The sequence below is a fragment of the Mustela lutreola genome, chromosome 4, assembly GCF_030435805.1.
Source record: "Mustela lutreola isolate mMusLut2 chromosome 4, mMusLut2.pri, whole genome shotgun sequence".
NCBI lineage: Eukaryota > Metazoa > Chordata > Mammalia > Carnivora > Mustelidae > Mustela > Mustela lutreola.
In genome coordinates this window covers 74,925,167-74,937,551 of record NC_081293.1, presented here as the reverse complement: position 1 = coordinate 74,937,551, position 12,385 = coordinate 74,925,167, and the positions used below count along the sequence as shown (strand labels likewise).

The following is a 12,385-nucleotide window of genomic DNA, read 5'->3' as shown; positions in this document are numbered from 1 at the left end:
GCCTGTTATTTGCCTGTTATCTACTGCCTCTTGTAACTGTAATGTGAAACAATGGCCCCTGACTTTTTTCCTACAGACAATTGAAAATTGTTTCTAATAAGAGAGAAGCTGTTTACAATGCTTGGATGAGCTCTGAGTCAAGTCACATATAGATGGTGTTCTGAGCAGCATATCCCTGGAAACCACCAGAGAGGTCAAATAAGGTAGTTCCCCAGGAATGAGGCATGGAAGGAGCTCTCCCTACCTTTCTCTGCCGCTCTTTTGGCTTCCAGGCTGCTGGTTTTTAAGATGATTGCAGGTTGATGGTTTTCCAGGTTATTGCAGAGCTGGGGAGGAGAGTGATGGGAATGGAGCAAGGTAAAAATCAAACAAGTATCACTGTTTTTACTGATATTCAGCCATTTTTCTGGACTAAGAGTTCCCCTGATTGCTGTAAGTCTGTGGTTAATTTCAAGAGTTCTGCAAAGTACATGTTGACAATCTTTGCCAGGGTTTTCATTGCTTTTATGGAGGACAAGCTTCTTAGAGTTCCTTACGCTGGTGTTTTTCACTATCACCCCAATGTCATCTTTTAATGACAAATAATTTTAATGATATGCTTTGCTATCCTAAAATGAAATCCAAAGGTAATATAACTTACCGATACACATGGCTTCAAAACTATCCATATAATTACCTAACTACAATATAAAGAAGCAAAGAATATATTAGTAATAATTGAAAATGCCTGGGTACAACTATGCGAGAAGACACAATGGAAGACTCAGACATTTACACCTATTTGTAGAATCTTTCTGAGTCGGGCCGTCCACATCAGAATGGGGCTTACACGGGTGCTCTTGGAGTACTCAAATACCGTGTGTGGCCACAGTTTTACAAAAATGCTGAGCCGTTCTCGGTCAAGTTCCAAACAAAACAAAATTTAATCGTCTCTCGATTTACATGGGATTTGCACTTGTGAAAAATTAAAACCTTACAAAAATATTACTGTTTTTATATAAAACTGAACTTGGTCCTGAGGTTAGAGAATTACCTATGGGTTTTTTTTTTTTTTTAATCTACATGAATGCTTGGTGGGAAAATCTAGCGTGATGCCTAACCGCTCCTTGTATCCAAGGCTGCAGCGTGCTGCATGTCAGAAATAGCCCCATAATTATTTAGACACTTTGAGACACCCTCCACACAGAAAGTGGTCCCCAAACACCCCCTAGGGGGCAGTACCACTCCTTTCAGACCTTCTGCGTTAGCTGAGCCTGTAGTTGCTTTTGGTTTTGTTTTAATCAGAGGTATGCCAAGTATCAGAGAAGGGCCCCCAGTAAGAAAAGCAACACACTTGATGAAATGTAAGTGTGTTGCACACACAACTCACTATTACTCTGCCCCTCACCCTGTTTTCCAGGATATATATTTGAATAGAAAATAATCACTAAATGATTTGCAGATTCGATGGATTAGCTGTTCAAACAATTTGGTGGGTTTTTTTTTCCCTTTTCAATTTTTATTTTGAATGGTAGTTTTATTTAGGGCATTCAGATGAACAAATAGAGAATCTGATTGACATGGAATAACACTGCTTCTCTATGTGTTAAACCGTAAGTCCTCAGAGAAGGGCTTTGTTTCTAAATGCCATGGACATCTTTCTGTAGTTGGCTGGTCCAGTGATCTAAATTCCTTGAGTAGGATCCCTGTGTTATGTAATCCAGATTGCGTCCTAGCGACCATCCCTTTATCCCCTTGTGGAGATTAAGCGAGAGCTGCTTTATGAAGGAGTCACTAAATTTTATGGTCACCACTGTTTCAAGTGGCAAACGCTGTGACCCTGGGCATTCTGACGGACTCATTGTGGTTGTGTCGACTGTTAAGGAATCTAAGGACAATGGTCCCAGGGCTAGTTCTTAGTCAACTGCAACAAAATTCTACTTTCCTCTTGAGTTCATGACTATTTATGAATACTCCTGCAAATCCTTTCAGAGCTATAACCTTCTTTTGACCTTCTGAATATAATACCTAATTAGTCAGCTTGCATGGAACCTGGTGATTTGAAATGCGGCGGCTCCTGGCCTTCATTCTAATGGATATGGAATTCCGTGCATTTTTATGATGGCCCTTCCTCTGCAGCTCCTGCAAGCTTCACCTGGGAACTGGCCAGCAAGCAGGTGTCCCAGGCACGTAATTCTTGCGGACCCCTCCACCCCCGCTCCAAGAACAAGAGATCGCTTCTTAGAGTTTATGTTATGCTCTTATTTCAAGTTGCTCCTTCTATTTCTGTAACGGAGAGTGATGCATTCTCCCTAGATAAGGCTTGTTTTAAAAGTGGCCACATTTGATGCCACCAGAGGGCACCATGGTAAACTTCGTTTCCGATGGTACTCAGAACAGGTCAGCTAAGAGCCCCCAAACTGGAATACCGGAGTGGACGTAATTAAAGCAGGGAGGCCTTGATCAAGATATCGATGCCATCCTGATTTGATAAAGTCTCTACAGAGTGGCGTCCTTGGCTGAGGTGTGTTCATCATCAACAGGCACGACTTTGGCAAATCGAAAATAGGCACAGGTCTTATTATGACCAGTGTGCAAGCTCCCCAGACTGTAAAGAGAGCAACGCGGTTTTCTTGGCCCTCTGGGAGTGGGGACCTCTACTTTTCTGGCTCTAAAAAAGAATGACTGCCTTTCAGTACGTGCCTCCTGGGAAACCTACCAAAATCAGGACTTCCTGTGTGCTACACGGTAGCTATCTGGTACAGCTCTGATTTAGGATGTAGTTCAATCACTTACTACCGAGAGACCTTGAGAGTGAATTTATACCATCCCCCGAGTCCCACTCCAAACAAGATTCTAGTCCCTTCTCCAGAAATCATGCTGTTGAGATCCCACAAAACTGCCCTCACGATGACAGCTGCATCATTGCCTCCAACGGCAACAGGAATTAACCAATGCCACGGCACAAACAGGACACAGAGTGTCCCAGCGCCCAGGTGAAATGCCCTGCCAGCTATGGTAAGGCCCTGGTAGGCACACACTACCTCCCACCCTCCCACAGACCACTGTTGGGGGCTCTCGGGATGCAGAGATGAGGGGGAAAAAAAATGTGCTCTTTGCCTTCGTGGAGCCTGATGACGACCAGGAGATTAGACCCATAAAAAGAGGATAGACAAGGAACCAGTTATAAATGTATGCAATTCCAGAGTGACAATCAGAGGAAGCCAAGCAGCAGGTGCTGTTAAGTGAGAACCCAGGGAAGGTGCTCCTTGTCCCGGGAAGCAGGAGAAAGAGGGGCCCTTGAGGATGGCAGGACTGAGAGGGGCAGCGCAGCAGTCTTTTGGGCTGGGGAGATGGCCGTGTTTTCTCCACTAAAACAAGGACTCCGTGCCTAGGGTGGGCAATTCCAGGCAGAGCGTCACAAAGTAAACAGGGGACGGATCCCAGGAAGGCTTTTCAGTGTTATTCTCAGCAGAGGATCTTTGAAGCTGGGAGCTGGCAGGGTGCGGGGAAGGGATTGGAAGGGATGGGGAGGGGCAGGAGGTGGAGAGGATCGGGAGCTGCTGGGAAGGGGAGACATCCTCCTGGGGGCTGTGGCCCGGGAGGTGGTAGTTCAAATGGACAGGAGGAGCCTGGTTCGAGGGACGATTTGGAGATGGCATCTTTGTGATTGCTGGGGAAGGAGGCGTGGGGAGAAAGTCGAGACAAAGATGACTTTCCGATTCCCAGCTTGCGCCGCGAGGTGGAGAGTGATGGAGTGCGCTCGGCCTCAGGAAGGACTGGCTTTCAAGGGAAGGTGGGGGAGAATGACTAGGGAACGGCGTCCCCGTGACCAGCGCGAGAAGCCCCTGCTACACCCCGTGACATATGTTCAGAGCTGCCCTCGAGCTCCCACGAACGCGGGGCACTGCCACTCTGTCCCCTTCCAAATAAATACCCACAGAGCTCTTCCCTACATCTGTGTTGTCAAGGTCTGCGGCGGCCAAGGGCAGAGAGCCCTTCACCCCCTTTGCATCTCCTGTAAACTACAGACCAATGTGGCTTCTGATTCTCTTTTCTGCCATCAGAGCAGTTGCAGCCCGACCATGAAGGCAACTTCACCTGCCACCCATCTCCACCGCCCCTGTCCCCTCCCGTGGCATTCGAATTGTTGCATTTATGGCCAGAAAACCTCGGCTGCTTTTCTTGGTGCCTGAGTGACCTGGAGCGCGCGATGTAACTTCTGGGAGCCCTACGGGTCTTGGGAAAGACAATGTCAGTGATTGCACGTAAAAGCACTTGGTGAGCTGGACCCGGTTCCATCTAGAGGCAAGGTTACTCTTTTTCTCCTTTAAATCACAGTCATCACTGCCGTTACAAATAATCTGCCATTTATTTTGCCCTGTTCTCTCCCCTTTTTTTCTTGCCTGCTTCTTCTGTCTCCTGTCCCTTCTGCCACATAAATTTGCTTTCCTGAAAAAGGCTGGTTATTTGGAGACATCATCACCAGCCAATCAGAGCGCAGCATTCCTCCTGGCCGGTAAGCCAATCAGATGTAACCTCCAGGTCTCCTTTCTGTGTTGCTAAGGCTTCACGTCTACTTCTAAAAGCTGACTTGCTTGCTTTCTGCTGGTCCTCATCCTCTCTCTCCCTTCACAATCCCCCCCCCCCCCCCCCCCCCCCCCCCGGCTCCCACAACCTCTCTCCCCGCTTTGCCTCCCTCTCCATCCCTCTCCTTCCTCCCCCTTCAGTTTTTGGAGCAATTCCAAATACTTAAGCCTTCCGGAAGTTTGGGTTAGGGATAAGCAAGGTCTGACTGTATTTTTTCCCCCTTGAGAAATAGAGAACAACTATTCCATGTTCAATATTGGAACAAGTGTTTTAGCAGCTTAATGTCCCTTGGCTACATAACATTTAGTTTTGTTTACCGGAGGTTTTGTTTTGTTTTGTATTTTGGTGTACAAATCAACTTTAATTCAGACAGACCAGAGCATAAGCTGGCATTAAATTTGGGAATGAAACGTCCTATCACTTAAACCTCATTGGGCTTCACCTTTCATTCAAAATATATGAAAGCTCTTCCAGCTCTTAACTGATGACAGAAGATAATAAATACGTAGTGGCCATTATGCTCCCTTTTCTTGAGCTTTCAGTGCTGGGATCACTGGTGAAAACCACCAGGGATAGCAGCGATTTGGGAACTCATACCTAATCACCACGTGGGTGTCCTCTCCTCACTTCCTGCTTCTTTGGAAGCAAATTAACATGGGAATAATAGTTAGAAGCCCTCCCCCACCGCCACCACCCCCACCTCCCTCAGGACCCTGGGGTCCATCTTTAAAGGCTGTGTATGTAGCTGAGGACCCCAAGAAGATTCCCTTAACACAGAACAGCTCTGCCTTCCAAAACCCTAAAGACATTTGATAAGGAAAAATAACTAACAATTGATGTCTTTCTCATAACCTTTGCTACCTTCTTAAAAACTGAAACAGTACAAGAATTTGCAGCTTAAAATGACCAGAAAAGTGGCAGAAAGCCAGCCTTCCGGTCAGAGACAGCTTAGAAAAGCTTAATGATTAACGAATGGGTCACTGCCTTCAGGCTCTGACCTTTAGAACTAACCAATTTTAGCCTTTCGGTTAGGTTCCTTCAAATCCTTATGCATCAAAGGAAAACTACTCCCCCCATGGCTCAGTAGCACCCATCCAAAAGGCATACTGAGCAGCCCACGTTGTTTGGTGAGTAGCTTTTCTGAGAACATGGAGTGGGTCCTAAACAAGGTATTAACTACTGTGAAATCATTTTTTTTTTTTTTTTTTGTTAAGAGTTTAGGGAGGGCCTTAAGCGCTACTGCATATCCTGCAGGTGAAATGTACGAAATTCGGTTAACATGGTAACGGCTCTAAAAATACCTAGGCTACAGTTTAACCACAGAGTTTCCTCCTTAACGTAAAACAACCACGGTCACGAGCTGTTCGAAAGTGCAGCAAAAGCGATCCCTGTCGGACTCCGTGCAAACAGGCTATTAAATCAAGCCTGCCAGTGACAGTCCGCAGCCACTGGGCAGCCAAGGAATAATTAAAGTTTTGCAGGCCAGAGCGGCAAAGCACACATCAGCTAAGAGGAATGCAAAGTTAAGCCTTTTTTTTTTCTTTTTGCCTCCTCCAAACCTGTTTCTCCCCTCCACCCCGACCACCAGGTGGACCAAGCAGGGCGTGGCAGGGGAGCAGAGACACAGAGTCATCACACAGTAACCGCAGGGCCCCACCCAGAGGAAAGCCTGGGGCAGAGGGACCCAGGGGGACATTGGGCTTCTGTCACTGTGGGCCTGGCAGCCTCTGTCCCCAGATCCCTTGGAGGGGGCCTGGGCTGGTAATTGCTCACCTCTGATCTCTGGATCTAGGCCCACCCTTTGCTTGGCAGAGATGGAGAAGGTGGGAGTCAGGCTGGCTAGCCCCTGTTGCCTTTGCAGTTAGAGAATTACATTAGGCACTTTGGAATTCTGAGCCTTGTTGGCTGTACAGGGTAAGATATCTCTTACTAAATTTTGTCGTGTCTAGGGAGTCCGATTTAGGAAACAAGACTACTGGACAGTGGGTTGCATCTGAGTTTTAGATGAACAGTTAATCACTCATTTTGTATAAATTATGCCCCCATGCAATACTGGTGACATGCTAAAATGAAAAATTCATCCTTCTGAAATTTGAATTTCACTGGAAGCACTGTATTTTAGCCAGCAACTCTAGTAAGGCACTTTCCGGTTTTGCTTTCTCAGAGTCTCCCTGTTCTCCACTACCCAATCAGTAAGCTGAGTTTTATGTTTGGATGTTTGTTTGTTTGTTTTTAACCTTGGTTCATTTTATGGTTGTTTAGTGTAGCTGTACTTTGTTTTTTTAATCTGTGGATCAGTGTACAAGGGCTACGGCCCAGGGAAAATGAGCTAGCATTTACTGAACTCACTCTTTTTTTTTTTTTTTTTAAATATTTTTTATTTATTTGACAGAGAGAGAGAGAGAGAGAGAGAGATCACAAGTAGGCAGAGAGAGAGGAGGAAGCAGGCTCCCTGCTGAGCAGAAAGCCGGATGCGGGGCTCAATCCCAGGACCCTGGGATCATGACGTGAGCCAAAGAAGACAGAGGCTTTAACCCACTGAGCCATCCAGGTGCCCCTACTGAACTCACTCTTAAGCCAGCCTTATATTAGGTACTTTTGATACATTTAAAAAAATCATTATGTTTCTTTGTGGTGGACTATTTATAATCTGCATTTTCAAAGGAAGATACTGAGGATCAGAGAGGTTAAGTGACTTGGCCAAGGTCATACAGCAGACAAGTAGCAAAGCTGGGAATAAGCTGGGTGAGTATGAATCCAGCAGCCTTTCTTAACTACTTCAGTGGCTCTGCATGGGTCAGATTTAAATGTAGTGCTTAATTTTTGCATGCCTCTAATTTATTGGGCTCTTTTTCAGAGAAAGCCTCAACCAAATAGCACAGATTCAGTAATAGGTGAAAAGCTCCAATTGTCCGCTGAATTGCAAACTATCAATCCTTTCTAAATAGCAAACTATTTTGTTGATCTCTTTCCTATGATTGACCTCCAGCCCAGGTCACGACTGCTCCCCTGAATCTTTTCCACGTATCAGTTAATTTAATGCTTAAATAAACCTTATGCATGATCCAGGTGGTACTAGAGTTATAATCCCCATTTTATAGATGAAGTAACAGGTTTAGAGGTTAAGTACCTTTCCCAAGGTCACACAGCCTAGGCTTTGCAGCCTGGAAGACCAGATTTAAAATTGTGGTTCATGGGACAACTCAGTGGTTCAGTTAGTTAAGTGTCTGACTCTTGATGTGGACTCGGGTCGTGATCGCAGGGTCTTCATAGGACTCCCTACTCAGTCCAGAGTCTGCCTGTCTCCCTTTCCTTCTCCCTCTCCCTGCTTCTTGCATGCATCCTTAGGAAAGGTCCTGAATTTCAAGCTCTCCACACCAGGAACTGGAAACAATGGTGCCTCTCCCACAAAGAAAAAGCTCTGCACATAGTAAGCATGCAGCAAACATGTGCTTTTGAAATGATTTTGAGAAGTGTCTCTACTCAGCACCTGTGACAATAAGAGCCACGAGAGAATATTCTAGGTCAAGGATTGACGACATTTTTCTGCAAAGAGCCAAAATTGTGAATAAGGTAGGCTTTGCAGGCCAAGAGGCAAAATCAAGGATATTGCGGAGACAGTTACATAACGAGAGAGAACAAATTTCCACAATTTTTGTGGGCGACATTGAAAATGTAAGCCTAATAATGACGGAGTAGAGTTTTCTGTAACGTAAGTCTACTAATAGGTGAATGGAAGTTTTCGATTGTGAAGGAGGGATCGCATGTCACTTCACTGGGGCTCAAAGTTCGTGCTTCCGGTCAGCAGCACATGTCCAGCTGATTCCTAAGGAGGCGTCACATATTTCATCTTTGAAAATGCCTTTTCATACTGAGAGGCACTGCCACATACCGGTGTCCATCCACGAGCCTATGACTGTAATTGAACACATTCATTCCGAGGGAGGCACTTAAAGAATTCTTCTCAATTCCTGCCTTGGTATTTGCTTTTTTTAGCACGTCATGAAATAAATTAATTACCACTGGAGGGTGGGTGGAAGCTCTTCAATGGCACCGTTATGTGGATTTTGAAATGCGGAAATTTGCACTTGCATTAGGGTCCAAAAAACACCCCTGGAGCTCCAAAGATATACCCGGTACACGTTTGCATGGAAATGGAGGATTTGCTTCTCCTTCTCACTTGTAACAGCACAGGAAATGGATAAAGCAGCTTGACATTTCACGTGATTCAAACATTAGTTGTCATTGAAATGACTTTTCAGCAGTGTAAGTTTCACACTTCTGTGCTATTTTGCCTTGTAATTTGAGGTCCTATTCATTAAGAAACTATCAATTCGGCAACAAAAGCTCATTTCCAAAACCTTACAGTAGTTCAGGGTACCTCATGTCATTCACAAAAATTTCAACCTTGGCCCTCAAAAAAAAAAAAAAAAATCACCATCAGGTTTTAGCCATCAGTCTGCAATGTGATAGAGAAATAAGATATTCAGATTCTAGTGTGACAAGAACTGATGATACTTAAGTCCACAAAAGTAAACGAAGAAAACAAAGCTCACCATGAACACTGTTTCAACTGCACGTGATAGATTTGAATATTTTCCACAAAGCACCTGCTGGTGAATAATAAATACAGTGAGTATCCATAGGCTTCAAATGCTTTTATAAATTTTAGCTAAATCTTTTTTTTTTTTCTCTGCTTAAAAAGAAATACTTTTACTGCCATGAACTGGAACACATCTTAGAAGATTCCCCTTCAGATGGAACTCAATTCGGGACCTCTCAGTTTCTTTGAAGATATTCCTGCCTCTTGTTTTACAACACACTCTGCTTGGAGAGGCCAATTCCTTAGTAACTGCAAAGGCAGAACTGAGTTGTCCAATAATCACAACTGAGCAGTATCAGCGACGATGGTTCATGCATCGAGAGCCAAGGAAAACCACTCGAGAGCCTTTGCCTTCTTGGTCTGTTGACTAACGGTGTTGCTTCTGACACTGTGACCTCTTCAAGCAGCCATTCTCCCTGAAAAGCCAATAGTCTCAAATAGGCTTATTTTCCCAGGACATTTTCTTTGACCACTACAGCCAAACCAGATTTAATTTACTCCCCACCGACAAACCAGCTCTCCTTGCTTGGAGAATGAGTGAACCACCTAGAAACTCACTTTCATTGAAGCCTCATTTTGCAGTTTTGGTCTTCGTTTAAAAATAAATCACAACGCTATGTTGAGATAGTCTTCTTATTTTATTTTTATGACTGTTGCTTCCCTGTGAGCTGTGCTGAGTGTTTAGGCCCACTGATTCCTATGAAGACAGTATTTCTTGAGCTATGGTGTCATCCCATAATAAATGCAGGGCTTGGCCAACTAATCTGATAACAGAGTCATACACACCCCACCATCCATGCCGTGGGAAGTCTGCTTTTCTCTTCTTGTTCTGACATGATGAGGATGCAGCACTACTTAAAAAAGAATGTTAAAAGATGTCTCAGGGCAGCATGGCACATGAACCACAGTGCAATTATAACTGCATCAGTGGGTTCGCGGTGCCCCTTCTCCCCTGCACAGGACCTGGGTCAGAGAGCCTATAGTCTATCCTTCAACTACCCTGCTTTGCTCAGGCAGTAGGAAGGCAACACAGAGACCAGTAAAGAACACATGAACATGGCTGGTTCCAGTGAACCTTTATGTATGGATACTATGCTTGAATGTCATTTTCCTGTGGCACCGGGTACGGTTCTTCCTTTGATGTTTTGGAATCATTTAAAAATTTAAAACCCATTGTCAGGTGGAGGGCCATAGAACAACGGGCAGGAATCAGATAAACTATGGGATGTAGTTAACCAAACCCTATTCTCAGTAACTAAATATTAAAGCCCATATATATATATAATATTAAAATGAATATATAACTAATATGTAAAATGTTTGATGAAGGTTTTTCTAAAATAGGTGAACACGTGATCTACATTGTAAAACAGGCTCTGGTAGATGGACGTTAACCTTTGTTTTAACACAGAGAGATAGTGTAGAGTAAATATTAAGAACAAGGGCTTTGAAATTATTCGTGTGAGGCCAAGTCTTGCTCCGCCATTTGCTACTTGGTTGGGCGACAATGTATTTAAATTTGTTTCTTCATCCTTATCAGTGGGGTGAGTAATTAGAATTCTTACTGAGGTCATGAATAAGACAAGGAGACTAGTATCATCACTGCTACTTAGCGTAGGAGAGATCTGCCTATTCAAAATGTGGTCTGCGTCATCCAGCAGCTTGGTGGACTCAGAGTTAGCCCTCGAACAAGATCCTTAGGTAATCTGCAGGCACGTTAAAGTCTGAGATGGGTTGTTATAAGGAGATGCGAGTAACGCAAGCGTGCAAAGAAAAGAAAATTGAAGTTATACATTTCAGAAAGGAAAGGGTTGATCATATGTAGGGATGGAAAGGTACTGGAAGAAAATAGAAGCTTCTTCTTTTTTTTTTTTTTTTAATTTTATAACCTTCAATTGGGAAAGCTTTTCTTTCAAAGAGACACAAAATACCAAAATTTGAAAAGAATTGAAGAATTTGACTACCTGAGGTTCAAACTGCTCCATCACCTAACAAGCAACTGGTCGACTATATTTACAATATGTGTGACAAGTGTAGGATTATATGTAGAATAAATGAGCAAAACGAAACATCTCTCTCTCTCTCAGATCCAAATGGGAAAGTTTATGAATAGGCAACGTGCAGAAGAAATTCAAAGGGTTGGTAAACATATGAAAAGATGATTGACCTCTCTGGTTGTTACTGTTTTCTGTTGCAGTATGACAAGTCACCCCCAAATTTAGTGACAAAACAACCATTATATCACATCAAGAAAACTGCAGTTTAAAAATTTGGACACAGGGGCACCTGGGTGACTCAGTGGGTTAAGCGTTTGCCTTTGGCTCAGGTCATGATCTCAGGGTCCTGGGATTGAGCCCCACATTGGGCTCTCTCCTCAGCGGGGAGCCTGTTTTCCCACCCCCAGCCCAGGCCGCTGCCTCTATGCCTACTTGTTGTTATCTCTGTCTGTCAAATAAATAAAATCTTAAAAAAAAAAGTTGGGGGGCGTGCCTAGGTGGCTCAGTTGGTTAAATAACTGCCTTCAGCTCAGGTCATGATCCTGGAGTCTTGGGATCGAGCCCTGCATCGGGCTCCCTGGTCAGCAGGGAGTCTGCTTCTCCTTCTGACCCTTTTCCCTCTCATGTTCTCTCTCTCACTCCTTCTCTCTCAAGTAAATAAATAAAATCTCTAAAAATAAAAAATAAAATAAAATAAAAATTTGGACATGTTACAATGGGGACAACTTACCTCTGCTCCACAATGTCTAGAGTTTCAGCTGGAAAGACTCAAGAGCTGGGGTATAGTAGCTTCTTTACTCACATGTCTGTGGGGTGATGCTGGTGGAAGCTGGAGCAGGCGACTGGAAACCTATGCATCCCCTTGGGTGGCTGGGATTCTTCCTAACATGGCGGCTGGGTTCCAAGATTGACTGTCCAGGAGAACCAAGCATAAATCGTTTCCTTTTTTTATTGACTTCGCTCAAAAGTCACATAGTGTCAGTTCTGCCTTAGGTCCAAACCCTCTCAGATTCAAAAGAAGGGGACAGAGCCCTTACCTCTTGATAGAAAGGATATAAGAAGAGAGTGGCGGGTGAGGGGTATTGTTACAGCTAAGTGGGAAAAATCTACCTGCCACACTGGTTGTCAAGAAAGTGCAGGTCAAATACCTTGAGACCATTTATCCCAGGTCAGACTGAAAGTTCTTCCAATGTCATTCATTCTCTGGAAGAAAGAG

At 44.2% G+C, this 12,385-nt stretch overlaps 1 protein-coding gene and 1 long non-coding RNA gene across 7 annotated transcripts in view; both read left to right on the top strand.

The window, feature by feature from the left end:
- Nucleotides 1-12,385, top strand: part of RNLS (renalase, FAD dependent amine oxidase) — a 255,996-nt gene that overhangs the window by 173,620 nt on the left and 69,991 nt on the right. The window lies entirely within an intron of this gene.
- LOC131828988 (uncharacterized) lies at nucleotides 4,675-9,797 on the top strand. Its single transcript, XR_009352650.1, has 2 exons — nucleotides 4,675-5,696; nucleotides 9,275-9,797. It is a non-coding gene; the product is annotated as an uncharacterized LOC131828988 (long non-coding RNA).